The following is an 11,756-nucleotide window of genomic DNA, read 5'->3' on the forward strand; positions in this document are numbered from 1 at the left end:
TCCCTCCTTTCACCTGTTTTATTTATTCATTTGTGTTTATCCCCATCTCTAATAAGGGCTCAGGGCAAGAATGACCTTTTCCAAACTATGATATTGCAGTCACGGTCTGATTTGCACATCACATATAAAATGAATATCAAAGATGTAAGAAGCTTTCCTCAGTGGCTATGAAGCCAAAGATCATTCTTTCAGATTCAAAGATTGTAGATAGCCTCCTTATTATAAGGGTTTAATGTTTAAGTCCTGCCAGGTTTAGTGCAACTAAGGCAACTGACTACACACCCATAAAGAAGACTCAAGAGGCAAAAAGCTTGTAGAAATGGTCATATAGAGAAACTGTAACCCGATTAGACAAATTCAGAAAGTATGGGGGGTGTTGTTGCTAAATCTGGTAGGAACACAGCCCTCCAATCTTCTGGACATGTTTACAGCTTCAGTCTATGACTTCCCTGTCAAGGTTTGGGAGCAAATCACTCCATTTTTGCTAAGTGGATCATGTCCACTTTTCATCAGAATGTGCACTTCAGGCCTTAAGTGCACCAAACAAGCCAAAGGCAATAGAAAGTAACTAAGGAGTGTCCTTAACCCAATAACCATTCTTCATGTTTTTAGAATTTCTCCTCTTACCCACACTGAATGCCAAATATGTAACCAAATTAGTGAAGCACCACTCCCAATTATAACCCCCAGAAGTGTGAAACAGGCAAGATGAAGAGTCTTAAGGGCCTACTGAAGATTCCCTCCAAAAAATCCTACTCTGTCCCTTTAAAAGCTGATGAGCACAGTCCACACTGTTTTACGGGAGGGGGGCATGGCAAGAGAGAAGTCCAAGATGGGAGCAGAGCTGTCTTAAGATAGCTAGCTTTCAGTCCTCCTCCCGGACGCCCATGTAATTCCTCCACTCCATGCCTCCATTTGGGGAATCAGATTCCCAAGCCATCTTTACGGAAAAAATGGGTGGAGACAAACGTGTCCCCACCTAAATTGGAAATTGCTTTGTAATTGTAACAGCTATGAGTTACTTCTGTCTCCCCCAGCCAAACCACAATTCTATCCCAAATGCCATTAAACTTACCTGTTTTCGCTTAAAGGAAAATGTGTTACCAGCATCAATCGACTGCTGATACAAAGATCACATATCTTACTAGCAATGATGACAAAGATCTCATCATTAATTTACAGGAACTAACCTGATTCTGATCTGAAGACAGTTCAGCATCTGACTGATAAAAATGCTAATAATACTGTACTGTTGCAGGCTGAGCAGGAAGCATAAAGGACCGTAAAGTCTGGAATCTGCTTGACCTCAAACAATAGTATCTTGAATAAAGTCTCTATTAAACATTTCTTTTTATTAGAAAATGTTAAGTTTTCAACCCCCCTTCCAAAAATAAATTCCATTATTATTGTTGTTGTTGTTTCCATATGTTGTTGTTCCAATATGTGAACAACAACTTCCATGTTCAGCTGAAGTTCACATATTGGGCTACAGCCTATAGCACTTACATGGGACTATGCCCAACTGAAGCGTATATCCATGTAAAATCCGCATGAAGCATTTCTGAATTTGCAGGGATCTGTCAGTCGAACTCAGGGCACTGGAAATATGGACGCTATAAGTCTAATCCTATATACAACACAAATAAGAAAAGTAAAATGGCACTCATTCTGATCGCTCCTCCACACAGAACACACATAAAATTTTGTTTCGTTTCACCCCCCCCTCAAATTACAGATAAAACTGCCCATTTCAAGGTAAGCAAAACAGTTGCAAAATTTATTTGTTTTTCTTTCTAAAATAATAATAATAATAATAATAATAATAATAATAATAATAATATCCCGCCCTCCTCAGCTGAAGCCGGGCTCAGGGTGGCTAACAATCCCGGAGCAAATGATTTTGTTGAACTTAACAATTTTAATGAAAAGTTCTTTCCAAAATTGCCTTTTGCCCTTGGTTGAAATAGATACACACAAAAATGTTTATTTTACTTGGAGGGGAAAGAAAGGAAGAGCACGGTGAGGATCGTTGTTGAGAAATATTCAACAAACCAACTCAAAATGGGGTGTCAGGTTGGTGAGGTTTGTTGTTGCTTGCACTGCTTTTAAACAATATATTATTTCTAGCTGGATACAAATCAAAACCCATTCCCTGTGCACTTTACAGAACAGCAGGCTCTCGTGGCTTCTCTGTATTTGGACATCTTGATTCAGAGACATATTTCTGTATTCAATTTTTAATGAGTTCAAAATCAACTATATATGAGGGCAGCAAACTTCTCCTTGGTGCATTTATCAGTGGTCATTCTGAAGTCAAGGCAGAAACTGGGGAGGGAGGCTATTTTGTCTAACAGTCAAAACATCATCATCATCACCACCGCCACCACCATCATCAACATTTTTTATTTGTATGCCGCCTTTCCATAGTTAAAACAATGCTCAAGGCGGCTTACAGCCTGACAGGATTTACATAATTACCAGCATAACAAAGGTCATAAACCATAAATAAATAAATAAAGCACATCAAAAGGTACCCAACCAAAAGGAAAACAATTTCCACATAAATCATAAAATTAAAACTAAAAAATACAACATTAATATCAATAACAATTTAAAATGATAGAGATAAAAAATAATTTTTTAAAAAAGCATCCATCTCTATTGAGCAGCAGCAGCAGTCCTTTATGGAGCCTTCCAGCCCCCGCCCCAAGCCAGGTGAAGAGAGGCAGGGCAGGGCCCTTCAGGCTCCCAGCAGGTCAGTCCTGGGCAGCAGAAGTCCTTTATGGGGAAGAGTTATAGTGCAGTGGTAGAAGAAGTTCCAGGTTTAATCTCTGGCATCTCCAAGCAGGGCTGAGAAAGTCTCTTCTCCAAAACTCTGGAGAAGAATTGTCGCCTAGTATAGAGTGGACAACACTCAGATAGATAGACTAATGGTTCAACTCAGTGTAAGGCCACTTTCAATAAATTTGAGAATGTATAGGACTACATTTTGTTATTATACTTTGTTGGAATGAATATAATAATTGAATTCCATAGATGTGGTCAGCTGTGTATTAAGTACAGGTCACAGTGTTTTTCATGAACTTAACAATGAGGGAATGTCTTGGTATTTAGAACAGGTTGTACAGTGTGTGCAGAAGCAGAGAAAAGCTTATAAGCAAGACTTCCCAGAATGCAAGAGAAAAAAGCAATGCTTCCCCATAATGCAACAGTTATGTGCAGAAAGAGAACTTCCCTTTAATACTGTTTTTAAATTTACTTGGAAACCCACCCAACCCTAACCTTCCACAGAATCACGCTCCAAGTATGAGCTATAGCAGGAGGGTATGTAGGAAGTCTGGCATAGCTGGGACTATGTCTGCTCCATCAACCAATGGGATGTGAATGTGGTAGAAGCTGGGTGTGGCAGCAATTGGCTGTCTGAATTTTCCCCAGCCTCTCTATGATCATATAAGAACGTAGGCAGACAAAGAGGAAGCAAGGCTGCAGGAACGCCGCAAGGGAACACTGGCAGTCTAGATGCTACATGGAGCCAGAACAGGAAGCACCCTTTCCTGTGGCTTAAACTAGCAAAACTGGAGGCAATTCTGGGCAAATGTCACCTGGTAGTATTCCAGGAACTGAGAGGAGACAGGAGATTTGCTGTGGGTTAGAAGAAATATCAGCAGGAGTCCTTTAAGAACCAAGTTGCACTATTTAAAGCCAGCTAAAACTGTTAGGTAATGAAAAGATGGGGTAGGTGCAGGGGTTTTTTCAACCAGAACTCAACAGAACTCAGTTCCGGCACCTCTCAGGTAGGCACCATTGCCATTATAAGAGAACAAGAGTGAGTTCTCGCACCTCTTTTTCTAGAAAAATAGAACTGGGCAGATGTCTGTGATGGGCTGGGCTTCCTGACTCTGCACAAATATCAGGAAGAAGTCATGTCTTCTGTTCCCTGGATTGAAAGAGAGTGGGGGAGAGACACAAATGTTCAAAAAGAATTTGAGTGGAGTATGTTTTAAGGTTCAGAAAAGATTATTCTCTAATGGGCATTTGTTAGAACTCTCAGTGCCTCACAGCAGCAATAAACAACAACCCACAACTTACGTGACCCTATCCCCAATGAAAATGTTTTGATGGTGCCAGCTTTCACGTGGCTGCATACAGCATATTTGCTAATGTCTGTCACGCACGTAGGTGACAGGAGGGAAGGTTTTATAATGAGAATCTTCACAATGACCAAACACAATGGGTTACATCATTTACATACACGATCAATGACTGCATGACTGCTGGTTTTCTGTGTGAATTCCTATTGTTAGCAGTACTTAACTGAAATTAAGCTGTCATGCTCTTTAACATAAAATGTCATCCAGAATGAAAAGAAATGTAGTGACTCCCTTATACTGTTGGTCTGTGCAGATAGAAACATAGGCCTGGACATACTGTACAGCATCTTTCTGATCACCTCATCTCCAGTTGTTTTGTTCAGAAAGAATGTATGTTGGAAGCAAGAATTTCCCCAATGTATGCATGAATGTTTATTAGTACATTGCAGACGTAATAATGAACACATTGGTGTCAAGGGGACGTAACTGGTATAATGTTCTTTGTGGCATATTCCTTGCCATTACAGAACAAGGGAAACACCTGCTTTCATGGAGCCCCTTGGTGCAAAGATGTCAGGACTGCAGCAGAAATTGAACTGTTGACTTGAGTGGACCACTCTATCCAAGGTATCCACATCAGCCACTAACCCAGAAAAGGTCAGCTGACAGCTCCTGATCCTTATCCATCAGAAGCAGGTGGTATGGTGGGACAGAGGCTCTTACCTGACCTGATCTCCCAGCATGTGAGTTGCTGCTGCATATCCAAAGGGGAGGGGGAGATAGACAGTGGTACAATCAGTGTGGTGCAAACACATTGGCTGCGGCAATCCAGCACTCCTGCTGGTATATTTGCACTGCACCACCTTCCCACTGTCTTGCAGCAGTGACTCCACTGCTGGGAGGTCAGGTAAGTACTTCTGCCCAAACACAACAACCACTCCTGTTGTGCATGTTTCCATATCATGCTTGGTTCCTTGGCTGAAAAACTAGGAGGGAGCAATTCTTGAAGGCAGACCACTTTCATGTTGCCCTGATCTGCCATCAAGTGCATATAGAAGTGAAATCTGTCAGATCGACATTCAAAGGCCCTAGCTATGATTCACAGCAGTTCCTGATGGGATGGCATACAAAAGGAAACTGTAAGTTCAGCTCCTGTGGGGGAAGTGTTTTTAAGTAGCAGCAGTGTGATAAACTTGACTTTAAGCTTTGGTGGAAAACTTATCATACTGCTACGTATTTTATTTTCTATGCAGACTTAACTTCCTGATTCTATTTATTGTTTCTCTCCCAACTGTTTCTTTCAAGTCTATTTCTTTTAGGCATATTTCTTTGTTGTGCTTGTGTCTTTTGTTCTCCATACTGTTCTTTTATTCTGTGATCTGCCAAGCTCTGCACAATTAGAACAGCTAAGTCAACATTGCCAGCCTACTTGAATTCACTTGGCACTGTAACTAGCATTTAAGATTTGCATGGCCTATACACTCTTCATCTCTTTTATTGGAGAAGGTCATTGTAAAGTCATTTATGTATTCCTGAATAGTTTATTGATCTCCTAATTATTCTGTGTTTGTGGTTCCCTCTGATGTGTCTCTCTCTCTGTTATTTTGTTATATTATTCTAAACATTCAATAAACAAATTTCGATTTATAAAAGGCAGCTTAGACAAGAGGGTAGAAATTCCCTGAAAGTTCAAAGGAGGAACCGAATGTTTAACTTCTACTGAACTTAGAGGGTGGGAATAAAAACATAAGGCAAAGGGGAAGCTAAAGCATATCATGCCTATCTCAAAGAAATAAATAGTGATATTATGGCCTTTTCCTCCAGCACTGTGGTCACGTTAGCCTTGGTTATTTCATAGCAGTTCCAGAAATGGGCGTTAATAATTCTCAGAGTAGTTTGCCCAGAAAAATATGAAATCAGCAAAATGATTTGCACATTTTTGGAACAATAAATATCGACCTCAATTATACAAAAGAAATTTCATAATATTTCTCCTCCCCAAACAATTACAAAGCACAGCCCATCCCTGCATCCTGGAAAGGGCTCAGTGACCAGAGCTAATGCCAAAAGGAGGGGTGGGCTTTACTAAAACCCATATTTTTCATTTTGCTATTAATATAGCATGCCTGCTATCCATGTCCCAGAAGAAAGGCACATATTTTCGCATGCATAAAATCCCAAAGGCATTCCCAGCAGTTAAAGGGTTTCGGATAATGGAGAAATGCTTGGCTGAAAGGGCCTACAGACACCATCGTCCCAAGAAACCCATCAAACATATGCTTACTTCTAGGTTCGCATCATGATAGCCAAAGGGAGAGGGGAGGGCACAAGGGAAATTGCTCATATACACGAAGCAACAGCATTCTCAGCATCACCTTCAAAAATTGTGATCACGAACTGCCAGCCAGGCCCAGGAGCAATTCTGCATTTGGCTGGCTGCATGGAATTATAACATCAAAACTCTAGTAATCTGCTTCTGGGTGGGCTAAGCTAGATGGACAATTGGTCTGACTCAGAATAAGAGTGTAACTACATGCTAGGCGAAGCATGGCTGATGCCAAGAGCAGCAGCCTGATGTCTGACTCTTCCCTTTCGCCTCTGAAATGTAAGGATGGGGGAGAAATTCAATTCAGCTCATATTTAAAAGTGAACCTACCTAATTTTCAGTTTACAAAACAATATGCAAACCAAAGCACAGCTATCATTCTGAATTTGCACTTTTCTGAATTTTGCAATGCAGATTTCCCACCAACTAATGTGTATAAAACATGCATTTTGGTGAAAATAACATACAGAAATGCATTATATTAGGCAGAAATGCTTTGCCAAATGTGTATATAAGGAGAAATTGCATACAAAAATTTGGGTATTTGGTGAAATTAGTACTAAAATTTTCACAAGGAGTTTGTTTTGTTTTACTTATGAGCAATGCAAAAGTCACAAGGACAGAGACAGACCAATCATCCAGCCTGAATCTTCATTGCCCAGAGATGACTTGGGTTTGTATTCATCTTTTATATTACATTTATATCAGCATTGCTGCTGCCACTACAGCTGAAACTGTAACTGCTGCTTCTAATCACTGCATATTTGACACTGAACTTGTTGGTCAGTACAGTAAAGGTAGTTGTTGAATGCTGAGAAGAGAAAAGAAACTATAACCATAGTCCTCCCTGTTGCATTTCATTTTAGGGTGCTGAAAGAGACGTCAAACTTTTCAGCATGTGTTCGGAAATATATTTTTAAAAAGCAGTAGTTCAGCTGAACATAAATATTATTGTTTCAATCCTAATTAAAAACACAGGTCATTACTACATAAATAATAAAGCCATCAAAATATGTTTTCCTTTTATGAGGAGAAATCACATTAGGAATGGCATTTCTAACACTCACTCTCCAAAAAGCAATTTTTGACAAGTATCGCCTGTGTGTGCATATGCTTACACACACACAAACCAACACAATACAATTCTATTGTAAAAGAAAGTGAGAGCTCCCAGCCCTGACACTTTTATAACACCATACTGAAAAATACAGCTTTCCCAAGCAATCGGAGAAGGCCTGTATTTTTTGTTATCTTGTATTTACATTAACTAGAATCGCCATTTTTACTAGCTGTGAGATCACTGACTAGAAACCCAGAGGGTGTTAGCTCTATATTTGTTGTATTGTATAGTGCTACGTGACGTTCTTTTTCCATGGGAAGCACATAGATTTCATGCGCTGTGCTGGAGGTTACAAGACCCTTGCCGTGGTCCCTATGGAGTATCACATACACCATGGTGCATTATCAAACAAAGCTGTTTTGTTTTTCTAATGAGCTCATTGAGCAAGGATGACTACCATGTGCAGATACAGAAATGGAAACAGCGTTTGCAGCTTCTTAATGATGTCTCTTTTCATTTGCTGTAGCTTTGCACTGTAACTATTCATATACCTATGTTTCTTGTGTGACGGTTAATTTCTGTCTGTTATCCTGACACAAGGAGTGTCAGGTTGCATTACCATATGTGGAAACGCTCAAGTGCAAGGCTGATACGTATTTATGTATTTATATTAGCAGATAATAGCAATTATTCTATTCATGAAGAAGTGTGTATGATGGTTATTGTGATAGTTGCATTGGGATTTCTATATCTTCCTGCCGCTATACAAATAGTGAGCTTTATTTTTTAAAAAATTTTATTTACAGGCACAGTTTGTCATGCAGGGGTGAGTGACACAAACACACTTGCACCATAAAGTTATATTATACGGGATATCCCAGTGGTATATCTGTTGTGGTGTAATGGTAGACCTGGCTGCTCATCTGACTGATTTTCAGTGTAGGATTGACCTCTTAATGTATCAAAAACATCACAATTAGCCAGCTCAGAAAATAATATGAGGTAAGATCATGCCCCTTTACTTTAGATAGCAGATAAGAACGCCTAGAGAACACTGGCTGGCATTAGGATATACAGGATCAGTATGGGTCTCTATAGACACAATGTATCACCTATTAAATACTTTCTGCTTTACCTGGCAGTAACCATCTCCTCTCCCCTGCAATAGATATTCCTGATTGCCTCCATTTTAGTACCTTCTGCTGTGATTCTTATTGGTTGTTGGGAGCACCATCCTTCCTGTAACTGCTGGTGCTGCTTCATTTGCCCCACCCAAAAGTGGTTTATGTACACCAGCCTACCTTTCCCAGATGTCCTAATATGGATGTGGGTGGCGCTGAGGTACAAACCACTGAGCATCTTGCACTTGTTGATCAGAAGGTCAGTGATTCGAATCCCTGTGGCGGGGGGAGCTCCCATTGCTCTGTCCCAGCTCCTGCCAACCTAGCAGTTTGAAAGCACAGCAGTGCAAGTAGATAAATAGGTACCACTGCAGCGGGAAGGTAAACGGAGTTTCTGTGCACTCTGGTTTCTGTCATGGTGTTCTGTTGCACCAGAAGTGGTTTAGTCATCTTGGCCACATGACCTGGAATGCTGTCTGTGGACAAACACTGGCTCCCTTGGCCTGAAAACAAGATGAGCGCCGCAACCCAATAGCTGTCTTTGACTGGACTTAACCATCCAGGGGTCCTTTACCTTTACCTAATATGCACCTCTTTATCCTGACCTCTTGAAATTTTCTGATTATACCAATTTTTTTTGTATATTGGGTTGAAAATAATCCTAAATGAACTAACAGGATACTTTCATCTTGCCCAGATGAAATATATAAAATATTTTCATTCTAAATCTATTTATTAAAAACCTAAAATATTGTTTAGGCTTTTGGTTGTGACAGTATCAGGGAGTTGCCTTTTGGACACCAGATTCCCTCCTTACGCCTTTCTAAGCTGAAATCAAAGCTTTGTCAATTGATTCCCAAGATGCTTGCTAGTCAAAAGTACAGATGATCCAAGTCGGTTTTCTGCTGCCAAAATTTTAGCCACAGTTCCAGTCACCGTTTCTGCTCATTAGGCCGATGGGAATTGTTTAGATCATTTTCATTCTCTGCGAAGATGTGGTGCCAAGTGTTTACTATTACATATGCAAAATAATTTTCCAGAATCACATTACAAATGGGAAACGCTCAGATGACTCACAAAGACTGAAACAAATGAATAAGAAATAAATAAACAGTCCCAACTGCATGGGTTATCAGTTTTATGCACAGGATGAATAAGCCATGCACATTTCCACTAATCTGGAATTACAATAACCACTTTTCTCTTGGGGGAGGGGGGAATGGCAGCTGAAATACTGCATTAAGATGTGCTTTGTTCGCTTTTCAGAATAGCAAGGAATGGTCTTGACTGAACTGAGTTTTATTGAGTATGCAAACAATTCTAGAAATCTTAATAGTGCTGTTGGGCTACACTCCCATACCTACTTACCAGGGCCAGATTTAGGTTGGATGAGTGTCAGGGAAGGAGGGAAATGAAACGTAAAGATCAAAGACGTCTTGCGAGGTTTCCATGCCTACTTTGTTGGTTCCGGAAACGAAAGAAGCCACTCCCCGAATCTGACTCGACAGGTTGTTTAGCTTATATGTAAATCCGGCACTGCTACTTACTTGTGAATATGGCTATAAGAAGGCAATGTTTTCCTTTCCGCCCTGTAGTTGTCACATGCAGTATTGTTTCCATTTCAGTGCAGCTCATCTTCTGCATTTTTTTTTAAAAATGGCATTATTCATCTTGTCTGCTGTGGCAAAGTTACATAATGTGCATAATTAATTACATTATGATGTTGCCATTACATTCTTTCACTCCATTCCTTTCAGTGCAAAGGAAATGCAATGCAAATGAGGAAGAAGCATTATCAATTACATATTATTTATTGACTGAAACATCAACAAACTTGAATAGCAATCATATTTGCTGGATTGATTTCTGGATATGAGATAAATAAGTGAACACTGGCATTTTTTGCTCCCATTTCCATTTCCACTGGAATTATCTGGCATTTCTTCTTAAGAAGAGATGTTGTTCTTAGGAATAGCTATTGTGAGCTGCCATGAGATCTATGGATGAAGGGCATTATACAAATTACCGTATTTTTCACTCTATAAGACCCACCAGACCACAAGACGCACCTAATTTTTGGAGGAGGAAAACAAGAAAAAAAATATTCTCAATCTCAGAAGCCAGAACAGCAAGAGCGATCACTGAGCAGTGAAAGCAGCAATCCCTCTTGCTGTTCTGGCTTCTGGGATAGCGCAGCCTGCATTCGCTCCATAAGACGCACACACATTTCCCCTTAATTTTTAGGAGGGAAAAAGTGAGTCTTATAGAGCAAAATATACGGTAAATAAATAAAAGAAGAGGAAGAGGAAGAAGAAGTAGTAGTTAGTAATGAGACTTACTTCTGGGTAGACAGGTACAGGATTGAACTATTTCTTGTCTTTTCCAAACTTTCTTTTCCAAGCAGAATAAATGAATTTGGGGGAAAGTAAACAGCATCCATCTCAGGAAATGAACTGAACTGCAAGAGATAAGAGCTCAGATCCAGACTAAGCTAGTCACACTTTAAATCACAGGGACAAGTTCACCACAACTAAGTCTGGATATAAGTCAAAAAGGAAAAGGCAACCAAAACTTCAGAGTAAGTATCAGTATTAATATTACTGAACATATGTAGAAAACAATTGCTGGTAATTTAACTCTGCATTCTGAACGTGCTGAAGATGTCACTATTAAAGCTACAGAAGGCAAATTCTGTTGAAAAACCCAAATCAGCCTTTGTTGTAAAAAGCAGCAGAAAATTGCTGACAAAACCTAATGGAGGCATCAGAATAATCTCATTAAAGTGGAACGCACTTATTCAAAACATAAAAAGAAGGTTCACAGCAGCTCTCAATCTGTTTGGGGAATGGCAGGGGAAAGAATGCATTTGACCTCATCTCCTTTTTGAGTCGAATTTTCTCCATTAACTCTATATTAAGCTCTGACATTCTAATATCCTTCACAAATACACCTGTGTGTACACACACACACATACATACATACCCCACTTTAATACATCACCCGCACAAAACACCAAGTAAATAGACTTCAAATCTTAAATGTAGATAACTAAAGATAACTGGATCCTCTCCCTCTTTCCTTATGTTCCTGATGGGAATGTATTTTTTATGTTGGCTGTGAGGGATATAAATTCTATACTTTAATGAAGATAAATATTT

At 39.7% G+C, this 11,756-nt stretch overlaps 1 long non-coding RNA gene across 1 annotated transcript; it reads right to left on the minus strand.

The window, feature by feature from the left end:
- Positions 1–2,668: 2,668 nt before the first annotated feature.
- Positions 2,669–11,043, minus strand: LOC309532050. Its single transcript, XR_014219555.1, has 4 exons — positions 10,938–11,043; positions 10,146–10,595; positions 3,765–3,937; positions 2,669–2,691 (listed from the first exon to the last, which is right to left on the minus strand). It is a non-coding gene; the product is annotated as an uncharacterized lncRNA (long non-coding RNA).
- Between the last annotated feature and the right edge of the window lie 713 nt (positions 11,044–11,756).

This window comes from Podarcis vaucheri (genome assembly GCF_965113315.1).
Source record: "Podarcis vaucheri genome assembly, chromosome: 5".
In the NCBI taxonomy this organism is placed as follows: Eukaryota; Metazoa; Chordata; class Lepidosauria; order Squamata; family Lacertidae; genus Podarcis; species Podarcis vaucheri.